Source organism: Macaca fascicularis, chromosome X, assembly GCF_037993035.2.
Source record: "Macaca fascicularis isolate 582-1 chromosome X, T2T-MFA8v1.1".
Classification (NCBI taxonomy): domain Eukaryota; kingdom Metazoa; phylum Chordata; class Mammalia; order Primates; family Cercopithecidae; genus Macaca; species Macaca fascicularis.
The window spans coordinates 121,864,802-121,888,599 of record NC_088395.1 but is presented as its reverse complement, the minus strand read 5'-3'; the positions used below and the strand labels follow the sequence as shown (position 1 = coordinate 121,888,599).

The 23,798-nt window shown below is 38.9% G+C and overlaps 1 long non-coding RNA gene and 1 other non-coding gene across 2 annotated transcripts in view; one reads left to right on the top strand and one right to left on the bottom strand.

Annotated features, from left to right (window-relative positions):
- Positions 1-21,738, top strand: part of LOC135969213 (uncharacterized) — a 32,673-nt gene extending 10,935 nt beyond the window's left edge. The window contains exon 3 of the long non-coding RNA XR_010584349.2: positions 21,574-21,738. This is a non-coding gene — a long non-coding RNA (uncharacterized lncRNA). The remainder of the gene's footprint in view (positions 1-21,573) is intronic.
- LOC123571483 (small nucleolar RNA SNORA64/SNORA10 family) lies at positions 6,070-6,200 on the bottom strand. Its single transcript, XR_006695639.1, has one exon. It is a non-coding gene; the product is annotated as a small nucleolar RNA SNORA64/SNORA10 family (small nucleolar RNA).
- Positions 21,739-23,798: the final 2,060 nt, after the last annotated feature.

Here is a 23,798-nt window from a genome sequence, read left to right as displayed (position 1 = left end):
GGAGGTGGAGGTTGCAGTGAGCCTAGATTGCAGCACTGAACTCAAGCCTGGGCGACAGAGCAAGGCTCTGTCTCAAAAACAAATAAATATAAAATTAAAATTAAAATTAAAAAAATTAGCCAGGCATGGTGGCACGTTCCTGTAGTCCCAGCTACTTGGAAGGCTGAGGCACGAGAATCACTTGAACCCGAGAGGTGGAGGTTGCAGTGAGCTGAGACTGCGCCACTGCACACCAGCCTGGGCAACAGAGCCAGACTCCCTCTCAAAATAAATAAATTAAAAAATAAATAAGGCCCGGCACAGTGGCTCATGCCTGTAATCCCAGCACTTTGGGAGGCCGAGGTGGGCAGATCACGAGGTCAGGAGATGGAGATAATCCTGGCCAACATGGTGAAACCCGTCTCTACTAAAAATCCAAAAAAATTAGCTAGGCATGGTGGCACGTGCCTGTAATCCCAACTACTCAGGAGGCTGAGGCAGGAGAATCGCTTGAACTCTGGAGGTGGAGGTTGCAGTGAGGTGAGCTGAGATCACACCACTGCACTCCAGCCTGGCGACAGAGCAAGACTCTGTCTCAGAAACAAACAAACAAACGAACAAACAGGCATGGTGGTGTGCCAGTAAAACTTACAAGAACAGACAACAACAGTTTGGGTCGTCAGGCTATAGTCTGTGGACCCCTGTCTGGATTACTATGCTTGCTCCAATATTATCTTGGCATCTGGATGGAACCATGTTCTCAAAGAGGTATTTAGGAGTTGGTTTATAACTGATGATACGAAACAGATTGAAATTAGCACTCTTTCATTATTACAATCTTAGGTCTTCACAATGTTTCATACCAAGCAACTGATGGGATGGCTGTCTACTCTCTTCTTTTTCGCCTTTCAAATTTGAAATCACAATGGCCAAATTTGCGGGTGGGAGGGAGTGAGGAGGAATAAAATGGCAACTACTATAGCTACTACTTACTGAGCTTCTTCTAGGCCTTGTACTAGAAACTTTATATACATGATCTCTTTAATGCTAATAACTAACTCATTAACGAAAGCATTATTTTTCCCATTTTCATATGAGAAAACTAAGATTTAAGGAATAAGTAACTTTTGCCCAAGATCATTTTGCTAGTAATGCAGGAGCTGAGATGTGTGAGTGTGTGGGATGATTCCATCTCTTGTCTGACGCTACAGTTTGTGATTAGAACCAAAGGATTTTACAGGAAGCATTCACTGTACTTTTATCTAAATAAAATAAGGCAAAGGAACACTATTAATGATTGCACCTTTCTTCTCACTTCCTTGAAAAAATGGTTAGCTCGCTGGTGATAAATCTCTGAGATAAGCACGTATGTTTTATTACATGCTATGGTCTGAATGTTTATGTCCCCCAAAATTCATATGCTGAAACCTAATTACCTAGAGGATAGTATTAGAAGATATTGTATTAGAGTATATGGTATGAGAAAATAGTAGAAGATGGTATTAAAAGGCAGGCTTAATATATCCAAATTTCGCTTTTTTTTTTTTTTTTTTTTTTTTTGAGATGGAGCTTTGCTCTGTTGTCCACGCTGGGGTTGAGGGGCACGATCTCAGCTCACTGCAACCTCCACCTCCCAGGTTCAAGCGATTCTCCTGCTTCAGCCTCCAGAGTAGCTGGGATTATAGGCACGCACCACCACGTCTGGCTAATTTTTGTATTTTTGGTAGAGATAGAGTTTCACCATGTTGTCCAGGCTGGTCTCGAAATCCTGACCTCAGGTGATCCACCCACCTCGGCCTCTCAGTGTTGGAATTACAGGCATGAGCCACCGTGCCTGGACTAATGATTTTTGTATTTTTAGCAGAGACAGGGTTTCACCATGTCTCCCAGGCTGGTCTCGAACTCCTGGCCTCAAGTGATCCGCCTTCCTCAGCCTCCCAAAGTGCTGGGATTACAGATGTGAGCCACTGTGACTGGCCAATTTATCCAATTTTTTAAAGAAAACACATGATTATAGCCCAACTTATTCTACCTGATAAACTCTGAATTATGGGTCACATAAACCATTTCAGAGGGGGTAATTTTAAACCAATTAAATGTATTCTAAATTTAATGTGCTATAAAAAGAAAAACACCCAAAGCATATGGCTGACAGTTCATTCAATTTTACTTAATTTAGGCTCTTTTGAAGCATCAAATTTTAAAAGTAAAATAATTTGATAATTAAAACCATGGGATATTTGTATTAGAGGGAATATTATAGACCACTCCCCTCACAGTACAGATGAGTAAAACTGAGCCCTGCAACAGCAAATTGACTTGCCCTAATCTTTTTTTTTTAAGTCCTTTTATAAAGTCACTTTAGCAGGTGGCCTTTTGAGGATTATAATTTTCTTTTTATATATTTCCGTTTTAAATGTGGCTTTGCAAATGTGCTACATAATGATGCACTTCAGAGACATTTCCATAACGGATGTCATGTAGTAGGGTGGAGTCCCTTTCAGCTGTTAGTTTTCTACAGAAGTGACGTCAACAATAGGGTACTGGCTCAGTAGGTTATAAGTGTGTTTCAAAGTCTTGCACCTACGCAGAAGTATAGGGCCAGTACTGGACTGACCAAGTTCAGGAACCTTGTCAACCAAAGGAAATGAAAAATCCAAGCTTTAAGGATCTGATCCAAGATAAGGGGGTGATGAGGATGCAAGGTAAGACAAAATCTGAATAGCACCTCAGCAGAGAGATGATTTGTTAGTTTTGAGACAGTACCTCAGACAGATCACAGAATGCAAAGATTCTTTATTTGAGCTGCTCCTTGAACCTGCTCCCTAATTAATAACTCTGATTCTAAGAGACATGAAAGTCACTGTATTATTCCTTGGGAGGCTGGAGTAAATTGTTCACATCTTTAGGAACAATTCAATGTCTGCAAAGAGGTCCCTTGTCAGGTAATTCTGCCACACAATGGAAAGGCTTTGTTTACTTTGCTTCCTTAAGTCTCCTTTCTCCCTTACCTAATCTTTGAGTATACATGATCCTTTTTTTTCTGTTAAAGGAATAGATCCTTTCTTTTCTCTTCATCAAAGCTGATAAATAAATTGCAGCTTTTTAAAAAGCTTTCCAATTTCTTTTTTACCTTCATCAAAGCAGGTACTGCTCATTAAAATGGCATAATCTCTCTGGATTAGTGTGAATTTCAGCTTTTACAGAAGAGAAGTCCCACAAATGAGAGAAGCATAGGTAACAGATTGCAAAGGGTTGGCAATACTTCCTTTAAATCTGAATGTAAATACCAGCCTCTCCTAGCCCCCAGCAACATATGCTTATGTATTGGAGCTCCCCAGATGCACAGAATGGATGTGCAAGATGAGAACCAGTTGTCAAGGATTCTTTCGTCTTTTGAATTTGTCTTGCAGTATTTAAAATAGTAATATGTATTTTTTTAACCAGAAATGATTCAGAACATTAAGATCTTTCCTGTGCCTTGTTTTCCATTTTGAATTAAATATATTATTTTTCAAAAATGAATCAATACCTTCATTAACATTTATATCAACCTTTTTTTTTTTTTGTGGAGGAAGGAAAATGCTCTGAAGATTTGGAACAGCTCAGCCTCCAAAGTGCAGGTCAGAAAATTGGGCTAAGTGAATGCTTATCAGTAGTACTGTAATTTGTTCCAAATGCCTTATAGCATTTTATAAATAATTAGAAATACGAGTTTCATTTCTAAAAGGGAAACTGATACATAATTTATAACTGTATGAAAGCGTAAAGTATTATATAAATTCAAGAAATACACAGTTTTTAAATTATTTAAAATTTTATAAAGTGAAAGTGCTATGCTCATAGCTAATTTCTATATTTTCACTTATTCCTATTATAAACCATTAAATTAATTGTAATGTTTTGGTACTCCATGGAAACTATTTGCTTAAACAGTAACATCTACAAACTTAAAACTAACATCTTAAATCTCAGTGCAAGGTACAATTCTTTTCCAGGATCCCTAAAATAGGTAATTTCAATTACTGCCCTGAAGGCTTTATAGAAATACCAGGAGGCCAGTAGGTGGCTCACGCCTGTAATCCCAACACTTTGGGAGGTGGAGGGGAAAGATTGCTTGAAGCCTGGCATTCAAAACCAGCCTGGGCAGGAAAAAGAGACCCCTGTCACTATAAACAATTTAAAAAATTAGCAGGGCATGGTGGTGCACACCTGTAGTCCCAGTTACTCGGGAGACTGAGGCAGGAGGATCCCTCAAGCCTAGAAATTGGAGGCTACAGTGAGCTGTCATTGAGCCACTGCACTCCAGCCTGGGTGACAGAGCAAGACTCTCCCTCCCTCCCTCCCTCCTTCCCTTCTTTCCTTCCTTCTTTCCTTCCTTCCTTCCTTCCTTCCTTCCTTCCTTCCTTCCTTCCTTCCTTCCTTCCTTCTCTCTCCCTTTCTCTTTCTTTCTTCTTTCTTTCTTTCTTTCTCTTTTTCTTTCTTTCTTTCTTTCTTTCTTTCTTTCTTTTCTTTCTCTCTTCTCTCTCTTCCTTCATCCCTCCTTCCCTCCCTCCCTTCCTTCCTTCCTTCCTTTTGTCCTTCCTTCCTTCCTTTTTTTTTTTTGTGAGACAGAGTCTCGCTCTGAAGCTCAGGCTGGAGAGCAGTGATGCGATCTCGACTCACTGCCACCTCTGCCTCCCAGCTTCAAATGATTCTCGTGCCTCAGCCTCCCCAGTAGCCAGGATTACAGGCTTGCGCCACCACACCTGGCTAATTTTTTGTATTTTTAGTAGAGACAGGGTTTCACCATGTTGGCCAGGCTGGTCTTAAACTCCTGGCCTCCAGTGATCCACCCACCTCAGCTTTCCAAAGTGTTAGGATTACAGGCATGAGCTACCATGCCCGGCCTGAGACTCCTACTTAAAAAAAGAAAAGAAATATCACGAAATGACTGTTGGTTTGTACTGCTCAACAATTCAATCTTAATTGCAAAACACTTCCTTTTATTTTGTAACACTACTCAACACATTTATAGATCATTTAACAAGATTTAATTTCATAGGTAATGAGTTTTCAAGGTATATGCAGATTTTGGCAATGTTTTCTGGAATAAGAAAACATGGAACTCTCCAAACACAATATAGTTATGATCCAACATGAAAGCTGTCTTTTTTATTTGGTACTCTTCTGCATATTTGCTTCAGACAGCTGTTCTCTAATCATTGGTTGGGTCCTAGTATATTGTCTGGAAAGCAAGATGATAAATATTCATGACTTATGATGTTTTAAAGTAATTACAAGTAAAAAATGATTGCATTGATAATCAATTTTAATTCCTTTTTGTTTTGTTTTGTTTTACCCCGTCCACATTATTGGGTCATAAGTTTTTAAAAGCTTAAGTTGTTATTGTACCTATTCCAGGATCTTCTCAGAAAGGCAGGAAAAAAGAAATTATTTCTTTTTCTGAAATCAAATGCAAATGACCAGATATTGAAACATTAACATGCAAATTAGTGAAACATTCCACAGATTTTCTGCAGCTGCTCTTCACCCCCTCCCTCAACTCCCACATTCCCTTATATATTCTAGCCACACCAGAGATTTCATTATTTCCCAAATTTGCCTGTATACCCATATAATCCAGCTTGGGAGAGTGGAATTGAAAACATATGTGTTTAGGAGAGAGTTAGAATTTGGTTTAAATGTCTCTATCTCTTACTATCTGTGTGGCTTTGGAAAAGTCACTTCATCTCTGTGTGCCTTGGTATCCTCATGGGAAAATTCAGACAATTGGCACCTCAACATAGTGCTAGGGATATAGCACATGCTCAATAAATTGTTATTGAATGAAGGATGAAATATAACATATAAACCACCTAATACAGTGCCTGACACATAGTATTGGTAAACAGTAACTCATCATTTACCCTCTGTTCCTCTCTGAGGCCTGCTCTCACATTCCTTTTTAATCTAGCAGATACCTAACTATTCTTCAAGTCCCACATCAAATGGCATATCCTTGGAGATGATTTATCTAACCCTTCCAGGCAAAGCTAATGCGTCTAGGTCTGCATTCTCATAACATCTTTTCCCCCCCCATCATCCAGGACCTGTTGTGCCCCTCAAAGAAAGAGAGGCCACCATAAGGCCAATCTGAGTTCCCAAAGAGATCTCTCTCTCTCCCCATTAAGAAAGTTGCACAGGTGAGGCCAAGCGTAACTATGGATAGCTAAGAGTCTCGTGACTTTTTTTTTTTTTTTTTTTTTTTTTTTAAGAGACAGTGTAGGCCAGGCTGGAGTGCCATGGCATGATCACAGCTCGCTACAGTCTTGACCTCCTGGGCTGAAGCCATCCTCTCTCCTTGTCCTCACAAAGTGGTGGCTTGAGCCACTGAGCTCAGTCTCATAACATCTTATACCTAGTGTTCATAGCATTTTGTTGCCATTGCCATTGTTGATATGTCTATTTCCCCAACTAGACTACAATAACCTCCTTAAGGGCAGTGACCCTATCATACTGGTCTTTGTATCTGTAGTTTCTAAGTCCCAGGTATACAATAGAGCAAATAAATGTTTGAAGAAAGATGAAGAGACTGAATTGTCTGCCAGAGTTTTTACCAGTATGTAGGACTTGACTATACTTTGTAATTCACATATCTATCTTCCCCACTAGACCATGAAATCTTTATCCATTTTTCTTTTGTTTTTAGGCAAGGTATCGCTCTGTCACCCAGGCTGGAGTGCGCTGGCTCAATCACAGCTCACTGCAGCCTTGACCTCCTAAGCTCAAGCGATCCTCCCACCTTAGCCTCCTGAGTAGCTGGGACTACAGGTGTGCACCACACACCGACTAATTTTTTTATTTTATTTTTTTTGTAGAGACAGGGTCTCACCATATTGACCAGGCTGGTCTCCAACTCCTAGGCTCAAGTGATCCTTACACACCTGCCTCCCAAAGTGCTGGGATTATGGGTATGAGTCACTGTGCCCTGTTAGACCATGAAATCTTTAAGGAAAGGCCCTTTTCCATGTATCTCCAGGACCGACACAATGCCTGGCTCAATAAATGTCTACGGAATTGATAATAGGCAAAAATCTGTCTTCAGGGCTCTTTCACCCATTCTCTTCTGTTATTTAAGTAACCCTCCTCCTCACACTTCACAAGATCCTTACAATATCTGCCTTTCCATGTGTGCTGTTAGTCTCTCCTTTCTTTTGCTAACTTCCAAAGGATAGGTTTAAATAAAATAGACTCATCTTTGCTAAAGTGTTCTTAGCTAACTCCTTGCTAGTTCTTTCATTCAGTGCCTTAACCCAGCTACAATGTACGTTGTATACAGTGGCTACCCAGTTGTCAGCTGGCATATCTAGCCCTGGGCAGAGATTTGATTAGTTAGATATAGTGCATCAACCTATGAAATCTCTCAATTTTGAACCTATCCTTTTAATATGAAGAATGAAATTCACCAAATGTAATTTCCCTCTTTCAGTTTGAGAATGCTCAAGTCATGACCTCCTATGGACCTGGGAGAAAACCTTGGCTCTGCCTTCCTCCCAGGTTCCCTGAAGTGATCCCCAGTTTGTTTTTGTTTGCCTAGCAACCAAGAAGGGGCCATTTGCCATGCTGATTTTAATATGAAGACATTTGGGTTCTAGTTGGGTATTCAGCTAGAACATAGTGTACTAGAATTATCTATGTCCCGTGATCTCTCTATCAAGCATTACCAATACAAAATTAATATGGAGGCCTGACTAAGATTCTTTAGCATTTTCTTATACAAAGTTGGTCTTTGGTAGGGTGGGTGAAGTAATCCAGCATATGTCATATTCTTTTTCAGTCTTTTCATTATCAAAATTAACCCCTATCCAATCATCTAACCTTTAAGGAAGAAATTACATTGCTCATATGATTGCAAATTTAAATTCATGCAGGACAGCCCTTCCTATATATTTTTAAAAATATTAGTGGTGTTAGTTATGTTGATCAACTGGTATACCAGTTTGTACAAGGAGAAATGTTTTGGGCTAATAGTTCTAAATTAGAATATAGTTAGACTAAGGATTGTTAGTAAAATTTTCTTTTTACTTTACCCTGATACTTGGTTTATCTCCCTTCAGACATCTGTTCCTAGAGACTGTTGTCTTTTCTCCATATCCCTCTCTTCCAATTAGAGAGACAGATAAGCAGTTGTCTTGAGAATATAAGGTCACTGGCATTCCATAAATGGATTCCAGTGCCTGCTACAGAAATAAGTGGTGAGTGTTCTCTGTCACTTGCAAACTATAAATTAATTAAGTTGACAACTTTTCCTTTTTTATGTTATGTTTTCAGAGGGGCTTTTGAAATACCTTTTATTGCATTTTCTGATTATTAGAGTAACATATGGTCATTGTAGAGAATTGATAGCACAGATAATCACTAAAAAGAAGAATAAAAACCTTAACACCCATAGATAACAGCTGTTAGCATTTTGATTTATTTATTTACAGCTTTTTTATATGCATATAAAAATATTTTAAAAGAAAATTGGGATCATATTATGTATAAATGCCATATCTTGCTTTTCAAAGCATCCTTGTATCTGAAACATTTTAAGCACCATTAAGTGCTTGAAAAAACCATTTTAAATTGCTATGTAACATTGTCATGTGCATATACCATGGATTATTTCTTTAAACATTCTTTTTTCATCTTTAGATTGATTCCAATTTTTCCATCTTAAAAATAATTCTTGGCCGGGCATGGTGGCTCATGCCTGTAATCCCAGCAGTTTGGGAGGCCGAGGTGGGCGGATCACCTGAGGTCAGGAGTTCAAGACCAGCCTGGCCAACATGATGAGACATGGTGAAACTCCGTCTCTACTACAAGTACAAAAAACTAGCTGAGCCTGGTGGTAGGTGCCTGTAATCTCAGCTACTCGGGAGGCTGAGGCAGCAGAATTGCTGGGAGGCAGAGGTTGCAGTGAGCCGAGATTGCGCCATTGCACTCCAGTCTGGGTGACAGAGTGAGACTTAAGTCTCAAAGTCTCTAATAATAATAATAATAATTCTGTTCTTAATCCTTTTTCTAAATCTCCGATTAGACTAGAGACTTAGAAAGGAAGTAACTAAGTATGTGATTTTTTTTCAAAAAACTTTCATAGTAAGAATTTTTAAACTGTTTTAAAGAAAGTTTGAGGCTTGGCTTACTGGCTCATACCTGTAATCTTTGCACTGGGAGGCTGAGGCAGGGAAGATTCACTTGAGCCCAGGAGTTTGAGACCAGGCTGGGCAAAAAAGTGAGTCCCCCAACTCTACAATAAATAAATAAATAAATAAATAAGCTGGACATGGTGGCCCTTTGTAGTCCCAGCCACTCAGGAGGCTGAGGTGGGAGAATCCTTTGAGCCTTAGAGGTTGAGTCTGCAGTGAGCTGTGATTGTGCCACTGCACTCCAGCCTGGGCGACAGAGTGAGACCTTGTTTAAAAAAACAAAAAACAAAAAACTAAAACTTTACACCAATTTGCCCATCTATTATACTAGCAGTGTTTGTGAGTGCCTATCCATTTCACTGGAATTTCTCTCCCTTAGAAGTTCTTAATTTGACTGACAAAAATGGTATATATCACTGGTGTTTTAAAATGCTGAATGTTAAAAAATATGTATACCATTAAGTTCTTAAACTTGTCCCATATGTATTTATCTCTGTTCTTGTTCTTTATCCATGTTCCCTTTTGACTTTTGTGAGCTTTTTTATATTTCAAATCTATCAACCCTTCTTAATGTTTGTTGCAAATATTTTCCCAGTTTGTGGCTTGTGTTTTAGGTTTTCTTGTTTAGTAATGGCTTTTGAGCTTCAACTTTTTCCATTTTTGTGTAGTCTAAATCTATTGATTTTTCCACATGTGATTTGTTCCATTGCTTATGTGCTTAAAAATTCCATTGTTTTTCAGTAGAGTTTTTGGTTAGTTTTACTTAGCCAGACTTATAATTTTGAAGGCAATGGATTTGTTCTACACAACTGTAAATATAGCTGTAATTGTACTTTGTTCATTTTAAATATTTTATAGGCAGATTTGGACGTGCTAGTTATAAAAGTAAGAGCAGCTGTAATTCCTTTTAAACAGGACCGTGTGTGGAAAGAGCAACTCTTAAGAAGTCTTTTGAAAAAAGACTTGAAATGTTGACATTTTATTGCAGTGAACAACATTCCACATTATTCATTTCACATTGTGTAAGAGCCCTATAACTCAAGGCAACACAACACTCAAATTGAATAATACCCCAGCATTTTCACTTTCAGAATTATTTGACTGGAGCTTTGTTTCAAACTAGTTAAAATAGCATTTCTCAAAGGGTGGTCTTTGGACTCCCTGCATCAGAATCACATGGATACTTGTTAAAATGGAGATTCTTGAGTCCCTCCTCCGGACATCCTAAATCAGATCTCTTGGGGTTGAGGTCCCTGAATCCACATTTTAACAAGCGTCCCAGGTAATTTTGGTGCCCTCTAATATTTGAGAATTTCTAGGTGAAAGAGAAGCACCCATGGAGGCAAAGGACAAAACACAAGCATGTGAGGACTTGAGTTCAAAGACAGATCTGGGCCAGGTGCATTGGCTCACACCTGTAATCCCAGCACTTTGAGAGGCCGAGGCAGGAAGATTGCTTGACCCTGGGAAGTTGAGGCTTTGAGCTCTGATCTCACCACTACACTCCAGCATGGGCGACAGAGTGAGACCCTGTCTTAGAGAAGAAACCCCAAAAAACAAAACAAAACAAAAAACAGTGTATCAGTTAATAGGAAAAGAAATAGTCAGAATACAACAGGGTTTAAGTCTAAGGGTACTGGATTTTAAGTATTAAAATCTGAAAAAGGAGCTCTGCTAACCTCATGTCTGAGAACGACTCACAATTCTTCAAGTTCCTTATCCTTCAAATGAGGATAAGGAACTCATTTGTAATTGTGGTGGCTCTCACCTGTAATTGTGATGTCTTTCACCTGTAATCGCAGCACTTTGGGAGGCTGAGGTGGGTGGATCACTTGAGCCTGGGAGTTGGAGACCAGTCTTGAGCCTGGGAGTTGGAGACCAGTCTGGGCAACATAGGGAGAACCCATCTCTACCAAAAATTTAAAAAATTAGCCAGGCATGGTGGTGCACCTGGGACCTGTGGTCCCAGCTACTCAGGAGGCTGAGGTGGGAGGATCACTTGAGCCCTGGAGGTTGAGTGATGGTCACTGCACTCCAACCTGGGCAACAGAGTGAGACGCTGATTCGAAAAAAGAAAAGGAAAAAGAAAATACATGTACCAGAAGTTTCTTTTTGTAAGGTCTAATTCTGTGCCAAGGAATCATATAGTGTTTTTCTTAATTTGGGAAAGGAATCCTCTGTAAAAAGCCATTTCTGTGGACCTCAATGCTCTATATTGCAAATTAAGACTTTCTAGAGTTCAGATTCTGTTTTTAGACTGTGATCATTAACTTTCTTTTACATATCTGATTAGACTTAATGAGTTAGCTAAGTTCATGACGTGTAAGGTCCCAACAACAATTTTTAAAAAGATATACATGCACCCAAATATACACGATTGTAAGGTCCAGGTAAAAGAACAAATTTAACAGTGCTTCATCAGTTTTATTATTATTAATAATAGAATTGGATGAAGTGCTAGTAGTGGTCAGCATCTGGAAGATGTGGCTCCAGGAACCAGTGAGTCAGTGTTGACAAGTGTAGAGTTTAAGGTCAAGTAATACGGTCCCTGAAATGATTTGAAGTAGCGGGATGGCAAAGGGAGGGAGAAAGCAGGAAATCAATTGAAGAGCTATTAAAGTCAGAAGGAGCACAAGTTATTGACAGGATCTACATCAAAAGTGGAACAAAAGGTCTCAGTCTGAGTGATGTGATGTGATATGAACTGAGTGATGTGAATAGCCACCAAGTTGCTTTGCCTTTCCCCTCCCCCATTTAGAATCTGGATTGAGTTGGCACACGAGGTGAGGGCACACCTGTAAGAGGTGACTACATAAAACTAGTTCCTAGAATTAGGGAATTGAGAGATATGGGGGTTGAGAGGTGGTGGAGAGAGTCCAGGCATGTATTTTTCTGTTGTCACACCTTCAGGAAAGGGGAAATACGCTTTCCGAGCAATGTAATTTCCCTTCTGACCTCCATCCTCTTTAGGATTTCAGTTGCCTTTATTTATTACAAAATTACTATATTCCAGTGTTATCAAATCTCAGAGGGTAACAAATAAATTATATAGCAGTAAATATAGAGATGCATAGTTATTTGAACCCTTCTGAGTCAAGCTCCATTCATTAAGTGTACTGGAAAAGATGTGGGATTCAAGTCTGTCAGGAACCCCTTAAATTATTCCTGAGTTGGAATTCTTTTTCAATTTCCCACTATCTGTGTGATCTTGAATATAATGTATATGAGCCACATTTTTTGAAATCTGGAAAATGGAGATAAACATTTTTATTTAGTTATTTGAAGATTAAATAAGATATAATAGAAAAAGAAGCTGGTACAATGACTGGTACATAGTAAGGACCAGTATCCTTTTAAAGTTGATTAATCAAATTTCAAAAGTCTTAATCCGATTTTCCAGTAGAGTGCCTAAACTCATTACTTTAGCCTTATTCTGTGGGATCCTCAATTCTTCCTCACTAGTTTTAGCATTTTTTGCTTGACCTCACCATCTATCTCTTCATTCTCTTTGTATTTCATGTTTTCTCCTTCCCTCCCACCTGTATTTTTAAGGAAGAGCATTGCCTTTGATCTGGAATCTAGGACCACCTCTCTCTAGATTCAAAATTATGTCCTTAGCCTCTTGAATACTAAATATATTCTCTTGGTCTTCTTCTCAGCGGAATCTCTAAATTAGCCTCCAACTTTTTTCACGTGGCCCCTTCCTCGTTATTCTTACTATGCACTGTTCTTCCCATGGTTGTATCCAAGGTTTTTTTCACATCTCTGTTCCCCATTCCAGAGTAACATTTCTAGCCCTCCAGTGTTTGTCATCCTCTCTCTGGCTACATTCAAGTCATCCTACAGATATGCAAAACTACACTGACCTAAAATCCAACTAATAATGAATAAAAGACCTGCTTTTAGGCCAGGCACGATGGCTCAAGCCTGTAATCCCTGCACTTTGGGAGGCCGAGGCAGGCGGATCACGAAGTCAGGAGATCGAGACCATCCTGGCTAACACGGTGAAACCCCGTCTCTACTAAAAATAGAAAAAATTAGCTGGGCGTGGTGGTGGGCGCCTGTGGTCCCAGCTACTAGGGAGGCTGAGGCAGGAGAATGGTGTGAACCTGGGAGGTGGAGCTTGCAGTGAGCTGAGACCGCGCCACTGCACTCCAGCCTGGGCAACAGAGCAAGACTCTGTCTCAAAAAAAAAAAAAAAAAAAAAAAAAAAAAGACCTGCTTTAAGACTCTGGAATACACTGAACTTAGAGTTAACACTCACTTCTTACCACTATTATTTAATTTTATTTAATATAATTAAACCTCTGTATCTACCGACAGGGGCCCAAGAAGTTTAGATTTTGTCTGTGGGGAAAATGCCAAAACCTTTCTCCTCTTTCTCTCTGCGTCCAAGTAGTCCTGGATAACAGAAGTCTAAAGCCTTTTATTTCAAGTTAATGAAAGGGAAGAAATTCTTTTTTGAGTTATTTGCTTGGAAGCCCCATACATCTGGGTATGCCTCTGATCATTGTACAAAAAAATATATAAAAACAAAAAATCAGTTCACATATTCATCCATTCAACAATATCTATCTATCTATCTATCTATCTATCTATCTATCTATCTATCCACCTGTCTATTTATCTATCTATCCATTTTTGAGATAGGGTCACGCTCTGTCGTTCAGGCTGGAGTGCAGTGACACCAATCATGGCTCACTGAAGCCTCGAACTCCTGAGCTCAAACCATCCTCTCACCTCAGCCACCCAAGTAGCTGGGACTACTGGCGCAGGCTACCACGCCCAGCTAATTTTTTTTCTTTTCTTTTTTTTTTTTTTTTTTTTTTTTGTGTGGAGACACATTCTCACTGTGTTGCCCAGGCTGGTCTCAAATTCCCAACTTGGCCTCCCCAAATGCTGGTATTACAGGCATCAGCCACTGCACCCGGCCAAATTCAACAAATATTTATCAAGAACCTATGATACTTCCCCCACAAAAAAAGACCAAACCAAAATAAAGCAAAAACAAAAACTATGATGTGATGTGACTGGGCATGGTGTCTCATGCCTGTAATCCTAGCACTTTGGAAGGTCGAGGCGGCAGGATCGCTTGAGCCCAGGAGTTTGAGACAAGAGTGAGCAACAGAGGGAGACTGTCTGTATTAACAACAAACAAACAAACAAAAAACTAAACTGAAAGAAACTATGGTGTATGATATAAAATTCTGCATGAGCAGATTAAGATGAGCAGACTACATGGTTGAATAGGGGAGATGAACCATGTACACAACTATAATACAAAGCAAAAAGGAATAAGTGACACATGGTGGCACAAATGAAATAGAATATATCTTTACAGAAGAGAGAGATTTCTCCAAGCTGAAACCTTATGTAATTAATTTCCTTCAGTGACTGACCAAATAATATGTTGGTTTCATGAAGCAAGCCTCAGCTACCAGATGTTAAAATATTTGAATTCTACAGCAGCAGCTAGACAACATCCAAAAAAAATTTAAACACAATATAAGGATGAAATGAAATTCGATTGTTTCAACAATGAGCATAGTGTAATTGGATGAGGGCCGCCTGTGGGCATCAAAAGGCCCTGACAACTGCAGTGATCCATTTGTAAAGCCTTCTTTCTTTTCCTCAGGTTGTAGAAATAAAACAGTCCTCAAGAGTAAAGTGGAGAATTTCCAATTTCGTCCTTTAATAAACGGGTTGTTGGCATTGAATAGAATGAAAATAATAATACGTCTTTTCCAACCAAAGCATAATGACCCTTGTGGCCTTTCTCTCCACTCTGTGCCCTGTACTTTAGATGGTAAGCAGCAATTTGAGTGGCAACATTGAAAAAGATGTTAACCCTCTGTTGCTCAGCAAGTACTAAGCAGATACAGAGCCTACATTGTGCTCACTGTGCCAGGACTAATAGCAAAGCGGTGTTCCTGAATTTTTCCCCTTCCCCCAAGCTCACTGAAACATAAACTCTGGCATTAATACATAAATACAATGCTCTGATTGAGAAGGTAGTGCATCCACAGATAACTGGAAAACTTACAATCCTAGAACTTTGTCTTACACTGATGTTGACATCACATAGGAACTTAGAATCTAATTTCTGTAAATGAATTTTGCAAAACCTTTACAAAAATCATGGAACAGTTAGGTTTCAAATTTTTTTTTTGTACAGTCGGGGAAGAAAGAATGTTTTTTCCCCCTACACACAGCAGTGTAAAAATGCTTTGCTTTTTAAAGGATGTTAAATTATAAAACCCAACTCTGAATTTTAAATGCCACAGATGTGAGGGTATAACACCTTATTAGAGTTGCCAGATTTAGCAAATAAAATGACAGTATGCCCAGTTAAATCTGAATTTGAGATAAACAATAAATAATTTTTTTTTTAGTGTAAGTATGCCTCATGCCATATCTAGCAACCTTAACCTTAGACAACATTGTTTGATTATGCAATATTCCAGTTGACTCGTTAATTTTTAGGAGGCAGGTTTGCTTTTTATTCCCTGGGTTTTCATCTTTTCCCCTTCCTGCATGTCTCCTCAGCATATGATATTTCTTTGAATGAATGGAAAGATCTTCTGTGAAGAAGACCATTCAGTTCATAAATGAATTATTTTAAAGTCCTGCACCCGTCTGCAAAAAAAAAAAAAAAGACCAAAAAGCCCCTTTTTGGTCTTCTTTTTGTGCTGTTACAATTGCTCTTCACTTGTTGATCTGGGTTTAATCATTCAGATAAGTGCTTCAACTTTAAGTGCCTCAACTTTCTGCTGTTCTGAATAAGAAGGCTCAGTATAAATGGGTGGAGGAGGGAGGGAGTCTATGGCACTGAGTCACATCAATTTGAAAAATAAATATGTAGACCTCATGTAGACTTTTCCTATAATTAAAGACTCTCACTTCCCAAAATATATAAATCAGGTGCTTTACCTGTTCTGATCATTTCAATGAACATTCAATTCACACGTCCATCAGAGGGTTCACAAATGCATGAAAGGTTCATAATTCAGGCCGGGCACCATGACTTATGCCTGTAATCCCAGCATTTTGGGAGGCTGAGATGGGAGGATCGCTTGAGGCCAGGAATTCAAGACTGGCCTGGGCAACAGAGTGAGACCTCATCTCAACAAAAAAATAGATACATCTTCTTCACATTTTTTTTTCCAGACATGGTCTTGCTCTGTTGCCCAGGCTGGAGTGCAGTGGCATGAGCATAGCTTACTGCAGCCTCAAATTCCAGGGCTCAAGTGATCCTCCCACCTCAGCCTCCAGCATAGCTGAGACTACAGGCACATTCCAGCACACCCAGGTGTGCAACCAAAACTTGTAGGAAATATTACTGATTTTTAGTATTTGCTTTATTGTGTCATAAGAAAACCTTTTTACAAAACTCGAGACAGCTTCCTATTAAAGTTATAATTCCATTGTGGCAGATATATGTGATGATGAAATAACTTTTAAAATCATTATTATATTTTAAAAATTATTGTTTTTGAAACATTTCTTATACTTTCTTCAACCTCTTTATTAAAAATATGATTTTTACACCCTCTTCTTTTGAAGTCATTTGCAGAAGAACATGTAACAATAAGTCCCTGAGCTGTCTCTAGAAATGCATAAAAACTCTATTTAGGCCGGGTGCGGTGGCTCACGTCTATAGTTCCAGGACTTTGGGAGGCTAAAGCAGGAGGGTTGCTTGAGGCCAGGAGTTCAAGACCAGCCTAGGCAACATAGTAAGACTTTGTCTCTACAAAAATGAAATAAAATAAAAGGCATGATGACGCATGCCTGTGGTCCCAGCTACTTGGGAAGCAAGGTGGGAGGCTAAGGTGAGAGGATCAGTTGAGCCCAGGAGGTCGAGGTTGCAGTGAGCAGTGATTGTACCATTGCCTTTCACCTTGGGCAACAGAGCAAGACCCTGTCTCATAAAAAGAACTCTATTTAGGCACTTTCATATATAACATCTGCCCTCTCAGGAATCTTTTTAATGGAAAAACATTGATGTCCTTCTGTTTATGATGATTATTTTATCTTTTGTTTAACCTTCAAAAACCTGCAAAAGTTTAAAAAGATGTCATGTCTGGTATCTCAGGATACTAGAAATTGAAAGAAACTTTCTCAATTTGGCCAAAGTTGTCCATGAAAACTTTGTAGTCTATATCACATTAATGGTTTAAAAAAGTGAATGCTTTTCGATAGAAAAGAGGATATGAAATGTTACCAAGGCACAGAAATGATAAATACTCAAAGTGATGGATACCTCACATACCCTGACTTGATCATTACACATTTTATGCATGTAAGAAGCACTGACAATTTCCCCATAAATATGTCAAATATTATGTATCAATAAAGGGAAAAAAAGTGAAAGGCTGCTCTTAAGATCAGAATAAGATGAGGTTTGCTTTCCCCAATTCTATTCAACATTGTACTAGAAGTTCTACTCAGTGTAATAAGGCAAGAAATAAAAGGCATCCAAATTGGAAGGAAAGCAGTTAAAGCTCTCCTTAATCACACATAACATGATCTTCTACAGAGAAGAATCTACAAAAAAACTACCAGATATAATAAGTCTGTCACTCAGGCTGGAGTGCAGTGGTGCTATCTCGGCTCATTGCAACCTCTGCCTCCCAGGTTCAAGCGATTCTCTTGCCTCAGCCTCCTGAATAACTGGGACTATAGGTGTACACCATCACACCCAGCTAATTTTGTATTTTTAGTAGAGACGGAGTTTCACCATGTTGTCCAGGCTGGTCTCGAACTCCTGACTTCAAGTGATCCGCCCACCTCGGCCTCTGAAAGTGCTGGGATTCTAGGCATGAGCCACCACGCCCAGCTACTTCTGTTATCATTTTAAAAGCAAGAAAGTTCCATTAAACAGAAACCTTTATATACTTTTTTTTTTTTTTTTTTTTTTTTTGCAGCCTTGCTGAGAATGAGCTCCCGTATGGTTGGTATGCACGGAGATGTACTGCCTGATAAACTTATTTTATACTTTTGGGCACAACCAATTAAAACTTGTGGTGGTCTCTTATTTTTTCTTTCTTTTCTTTTTTGGTAAAGACAGGGTGTTGCCACGTTGCCCAGGCTGAACTCAAACTCCTGGGCTCAAGTGATTCTCTTACATCGGCCTCCCAAAGTGCTGGGATTACAGGCATGAGCCATCACGTCCGGTCTCAGTCTGTTTCTTGAAGTTAGAAGTACACTAGAGCATAAAGCTGGAGACCTAGTTGTACTCCAGCTGTGCCAACATTTAGTTTCACGATATGGGGCAAGCCATTTCACCTCTCTGGTCTTGAGTTTCCTCATTTAGGAAAGTAGGTGGTTAATAGAGGATCACTCCTGTTCCACTTCTAAGACTTATTATTTAAGACATATAGAGAGTTTAACATCAACTTTATTATCACTTGAGACACCACTTCAGTGCTGGAACTTGAGCATTGAAGAACAGAGCAAAATGCTTCATAAAAGGAGATAAGAGTGGATATTTTGGTCTGACTTACTCAGATAATTGCCTTAGTTATAAATTGGCATTGTAGATCTATCTAAAGTGTATGTTAATAATATCAAAAAATAATAAAATAAAATCCCCAAATTTTCTGCTTTCCCAAATAAATTCATTAAGTGTAAAGAAAGAACTCATTTTTAAGATCTTCTGATTTACACATTCGAAGCATTGAAAGGGTAGATTCCAGACTGATAACCATAAGGGTCTTTAAAGTGGCATTTTTAGGCAGGGCATGGTGGCTCATGCCTGTAATCCCAGCATGTTGGGAGACCAACGTGGGTGGCTCTCCTAAGCTCAGGAATTTGAGATCAGCCTGGGCAACATGGAGAAACCTCATTTCTGCCAAAAATACAAAAAAAAAAAAAAAATAGCCTGGCATGGTTGCATACTTCTGGTCCCAGCTACTCAAGAGGCTGAAGTGGGAGGATTGCTTGAGCCGGGGAGGCAGAGGTTACAATGAGTTGAGATTGCACCATTGCACTCCAGCCTGGGTGACAGAGTGAAATTCCATCTCAATAAATAAACAAATAAAGTAGCATTTTAAAAAAGTATCTGCAGTTTTATTCTTATGCTAAAAGTCTAGGCCCTGTTTTGAAGGCACATACACCACACATTTATACTCAAACAAGCAGATAGCCAAGTTGTCAGTGTGTGTGTGTCTTACCAATAATGTTATATGTATTTCCCTATAATTGTTTCTTTAGTGTGTTGAGGTGTTATAGCATAAAATCATTAATCTTGAACTTTGAGTATCTTTATATTTTTTGAAAATAACAAAAAGTGATGTCGTATGCCCTGTTCCATATAGAATGTGAACCTTAGAATAGGTACTGTGCTACACAATTATCATTCCTTTTTTCCCCATTCTCTCTATCAGTTAGTGTGATCTATTCACCTACTCATATCCAGAAATAAAATTTGTTTTGTTTTGTTTTCTTTTCTTTTCTTTTTTCTGAGACAGAGTCTTCCTCTCTCACGCAGACTGGGGTGCAGTGCATGACCTTGGCTCACTACAACCTCCATCTCCTGAGTTCAAGTGATTCTTTTTTTTTTTTTTTTTTTGAGACGGAGTCTCACGCTGTTGCCCAGGCTGGAGTGCAGTGGCGCGATCTCGGCTCACTGCAAGCTCCGCCTCCTGGGTTCACGCCATTCTCCTGCCTCAGCCTCCTGAGTAGCTAGGACTACAGGCGCCCGCCACCGCGCCCGGCTAATTTTTTGTATTTTTAGTAGAGACGGGGTTTCACTGTGGTCTCGATCTCCTGACCTTGTGATCCGCCCGCCTCGGCCTCCCAAAGTGCTGGGATTACAGGCTTGAGCCACCGCTCCCGGCCGAGTTCAAGTGATTCTTGTACCTCAGCCTCCTGAGTAGCTGGGACAACAGGCACCCACCACTACGCCTGGATAATTTTTATATTTTCAGTAGAGATGGGGTTTTACCGTGTTGGCCAGGCTGGACTTGAACTCTTGACCTCAGGCGATTCGCCTGCCTCAGCCTCCCAAAGTGCTGGAATTACAGACGTGAGCCACCGTGCCCAGCCTAAAATTTGTTGATATTTAGTTTGTTACAGAAGAAGGAGGATTGAAATTAAAAAAATTTTATTTATTATGTAATGACTGGTAACTAATTTGATATTCATATACAGATAGAGAGACTAACCCTACATTCTGAGAATTCAAAATCTTTTGGACAGTTAAAATTTTAAGAAACATGAAATATCTTACTTCAATTGCTTGTTTTTAGTGAGTTTAAATATTTCACTAAATTTCATAGCTTTGAATGCATCAAGGTCTCTTCAGAGTTTTTCAGTGGGTAACAAACTTATGTGTGTATGTGTGTGTATGTGTGTGTGTGTGTTTGTGTGTTTCAAATTTGCCAATGCAGAAACTGTAAAAAGAATATAATATATATATATATATTCCCTGTTGCTCAAGCGATCGTCCCACCTCAGCCTCTTGAGTAACTGGGACCACAGGCACGCGACCATGGCAGGCTTTTTTTTTTTTTTTTTTTGTATTTTTGGTAGAAATGGAGTTTCTCCATGTTGCCCATTTTGTATTTTTGGTAGAAACGGGGTTTCTCCACGTTGCCCAGGCTGGTCTCAAACTCCTGAGCTTAGGAGATCCACCCGCCTTGGCCTCCCAACATGCTGGAATTACAGGCATGAGCCACCGTGCCCTGCCTAAAAATACCACTTTAAAGACCCTTATGGTTATCAATCTGGAATCTACCCTCTCAATGCTTTGAATGTGTAAATCAGAAGATCTTAAAAATGAGTTCTTTCTTTACACTTAATGAATTTATTTGAGAAAGCAGAAAATTCTGGGGATTTTATTTTATTATTTTTTGATATTACTAACATACATAATGTTATACAAAGAATATACATATATTTTTTACAGTTTCTACAGTGGCAAATTTGAAGTATGGTAAATGTTGCTTCTGCATTCCAATTTGATAATGAGCCTTAACCTTGCCCATTTCATTCCATTAAAAGAGGAAGAAAAGTAGTTACTGGCAAAGCAAATAGCTCATAAAGTAATCTGAGTGATGGAAAAAGAACAGTTCCCAGCATGGAATGAAAATATCTTTCACCAAGGATGAAGTAAAATTATAGAAGTAGTCCATCTGTAGCTGCTTTTTACACTTAATAGTCTTAAATAAAATTCTCCTTGAGTATCTCTGACCACTGAGGTCTGAGAACCTGAAACATGATGAAATTTACAACCTGGGCAGTCACAAAGAAAGTCTTACATTTTCTTTGGGCTTTGAGGGGAATGGGCATTCTATTATACCTATTCCATTGGTCACCTTAAGTCTTATAAATTTCTTTATAAATTTGCCATACAAACTTTTATTTATTTGCATTTTATTTAATTAAAACATTTTTGTTTGTTTGTTTGTTTGTTTCATAGTCATGGGGTCCCACTGTGTTGCCCAGGCCGGTCTTGAACTCCTAGGCTCAATCAATCCTCCCATCTCAACGTCCCCACAAGTGCTGGGATTATAGATGTGAGTCACCGCGTCTGGCTGCAAACTTTTGGATATTTTTCTTAAAATAAAAACTTTTCTAACATATACTTGTTTTGTGATGTCAAGATGGTCCAGGGGATCTTAACAAATAATAAAGAAGTCTTTCATGATATAAGGATCAAGACTTAGGTTCTAAATATCAGTTTTATTGCACAATTATTGTGTAGTATTGGAAAAGTCCAGTCATCTTTCTAATCATTTATTATGAGGCTTAAGTGCAAATATGCTTAAAAGGTTCTTTTAAATCATAAAGCATTATGCAATTGTGACGTATTTTCTCCAAACAGCCACCTAAATGAAAGTGGTGGGTTTTCAATTATCTGAGGCATAAGCCATGAATCTATGTACTTTGACTACACATAAGTAATGGAGATTAGCCTTGTGGTTGCTTATTAGATTGAAATGCTTTTGCATACATATTCATATAGAATACTTACAAATCAAAACAGTCAACTTTATTATTTATATAGTGATGACAATGATGATAATAGGTAACACTAATTAAGCACTCCGTATACATCATGCCTGGTGCTAAGCAGTTTCCATATGCTATCTAACTCAACAGTTGAAACGATCCTATATTATAAAGAGGAAACAGATAAAGCCAGGATTATAGATTGAGGCAATCCAACTCCTCTCTTAGCCATTATACTTTTATGCCTTCCAATACTCTTAAAAATCTGCTGTCTGTCAACTTTTTATTTCTGGCAGACCATTCTTCAGAATAAATGCAAGACAAATACTCCCGAGAGGCTTCTGGAAGCTACAGACTCCAGATAGTCTCATGATCCATTGAGTAATCTGGTTAAATGGAGAGTAAACATTAGGATTATGAAAACACAGAAGGACAGAACGTAATGGAGAAAACCTGCTTGATTTCCATAACAGAAAATCATGCTATACTAGAGTTTGGGATAAGTAGAAAGTAGATACAAAAGTGGGAGCCTTAGAGAAAAGAACTTTAAACTTAAAGAAAACCCCAACTTTGAAAGTTTTTAAACCAAGAAGTATTTTGATTACAGTCAACATAGCATTGTAGGACATATAATATAAGAGCTTAGAGATGAGTAGGAGGAGCTGATGGGGAATTTTGTAGGCAATATGACCACTCTGTAATTGTAATTGACAACTTGTCAATTACCCAAGGTCTTCCATAACCCTTATGCCACCTGGTAATCACAGTATTCTGGTAAGGAAAATAGAATAGATTCTATTATCCCATTTTAGAGATATCTTAACTGTTAATGGCAGAATCTTCTTAAAATTGGCCTTGAGATTGGCCTAAATTATCATTTTAACAAATTATATTTGAAGAGAAAGTACATGAGTATATTGGTCCCAACCCACATTTATAATCCCCGCATCCATCATGACTTTATTCACATTACATTCTAGCTAGACAGAATTACTCCCCAGGCAGTTATACCACTGCTTTGTTTTTTTTTTTTTAGAAACAGGATCTCTTTCTGTTGCCCAGGCTGGAGTGCAATGGCACAATTATAGCTCACCATAGCATCAAATTCTTTGTCTCAAGCGATCCTCCTGCCTCAGCCTACTAAATATGTAGGACTACAGGCAAGTGCCACCATACCCAGCTAGTTTTAGAGGGGGTTTTACTATGTTGTCCAGGCTTGTCTTGAACTCCTGGGCTCAAGAAATCCCCCTGCATCAGCCTCCCAAAGTGCTGGGATTACAAGTGTGAGCCATTGCGCCTGGCCTCTACTCTTTTTTTTTTTCTACCATAGAAGTCCATCCCAACAACTTATCTCTATTGGAAATTGGCTTTTCAAATCACATCTATATTTCTCCCCCTAAAATCTCCTTACTTCTTGATTTCTTCAAGCATATGTTAAAATGACAAGTTCTGACTTGTCATCCCTGGAAGGGGTGCCAAGAGTCCTTTATAGACTATTCCCTGAGGACAGCTGCCCAAGTATTGTTTCGGTCAAAATAATCAGGAAAATGTTGAACATCATTAAGACAAATTGGAGGAAAAACCAGTAAGCAGTCATCCTATTTTTTTTCTTTTGTAAATCCTTGAGGTGTCTGCATCCGGGCTCTTTTTTATAGTTCTGGTCTATGTACAAGACAGGAATAATACATTTGG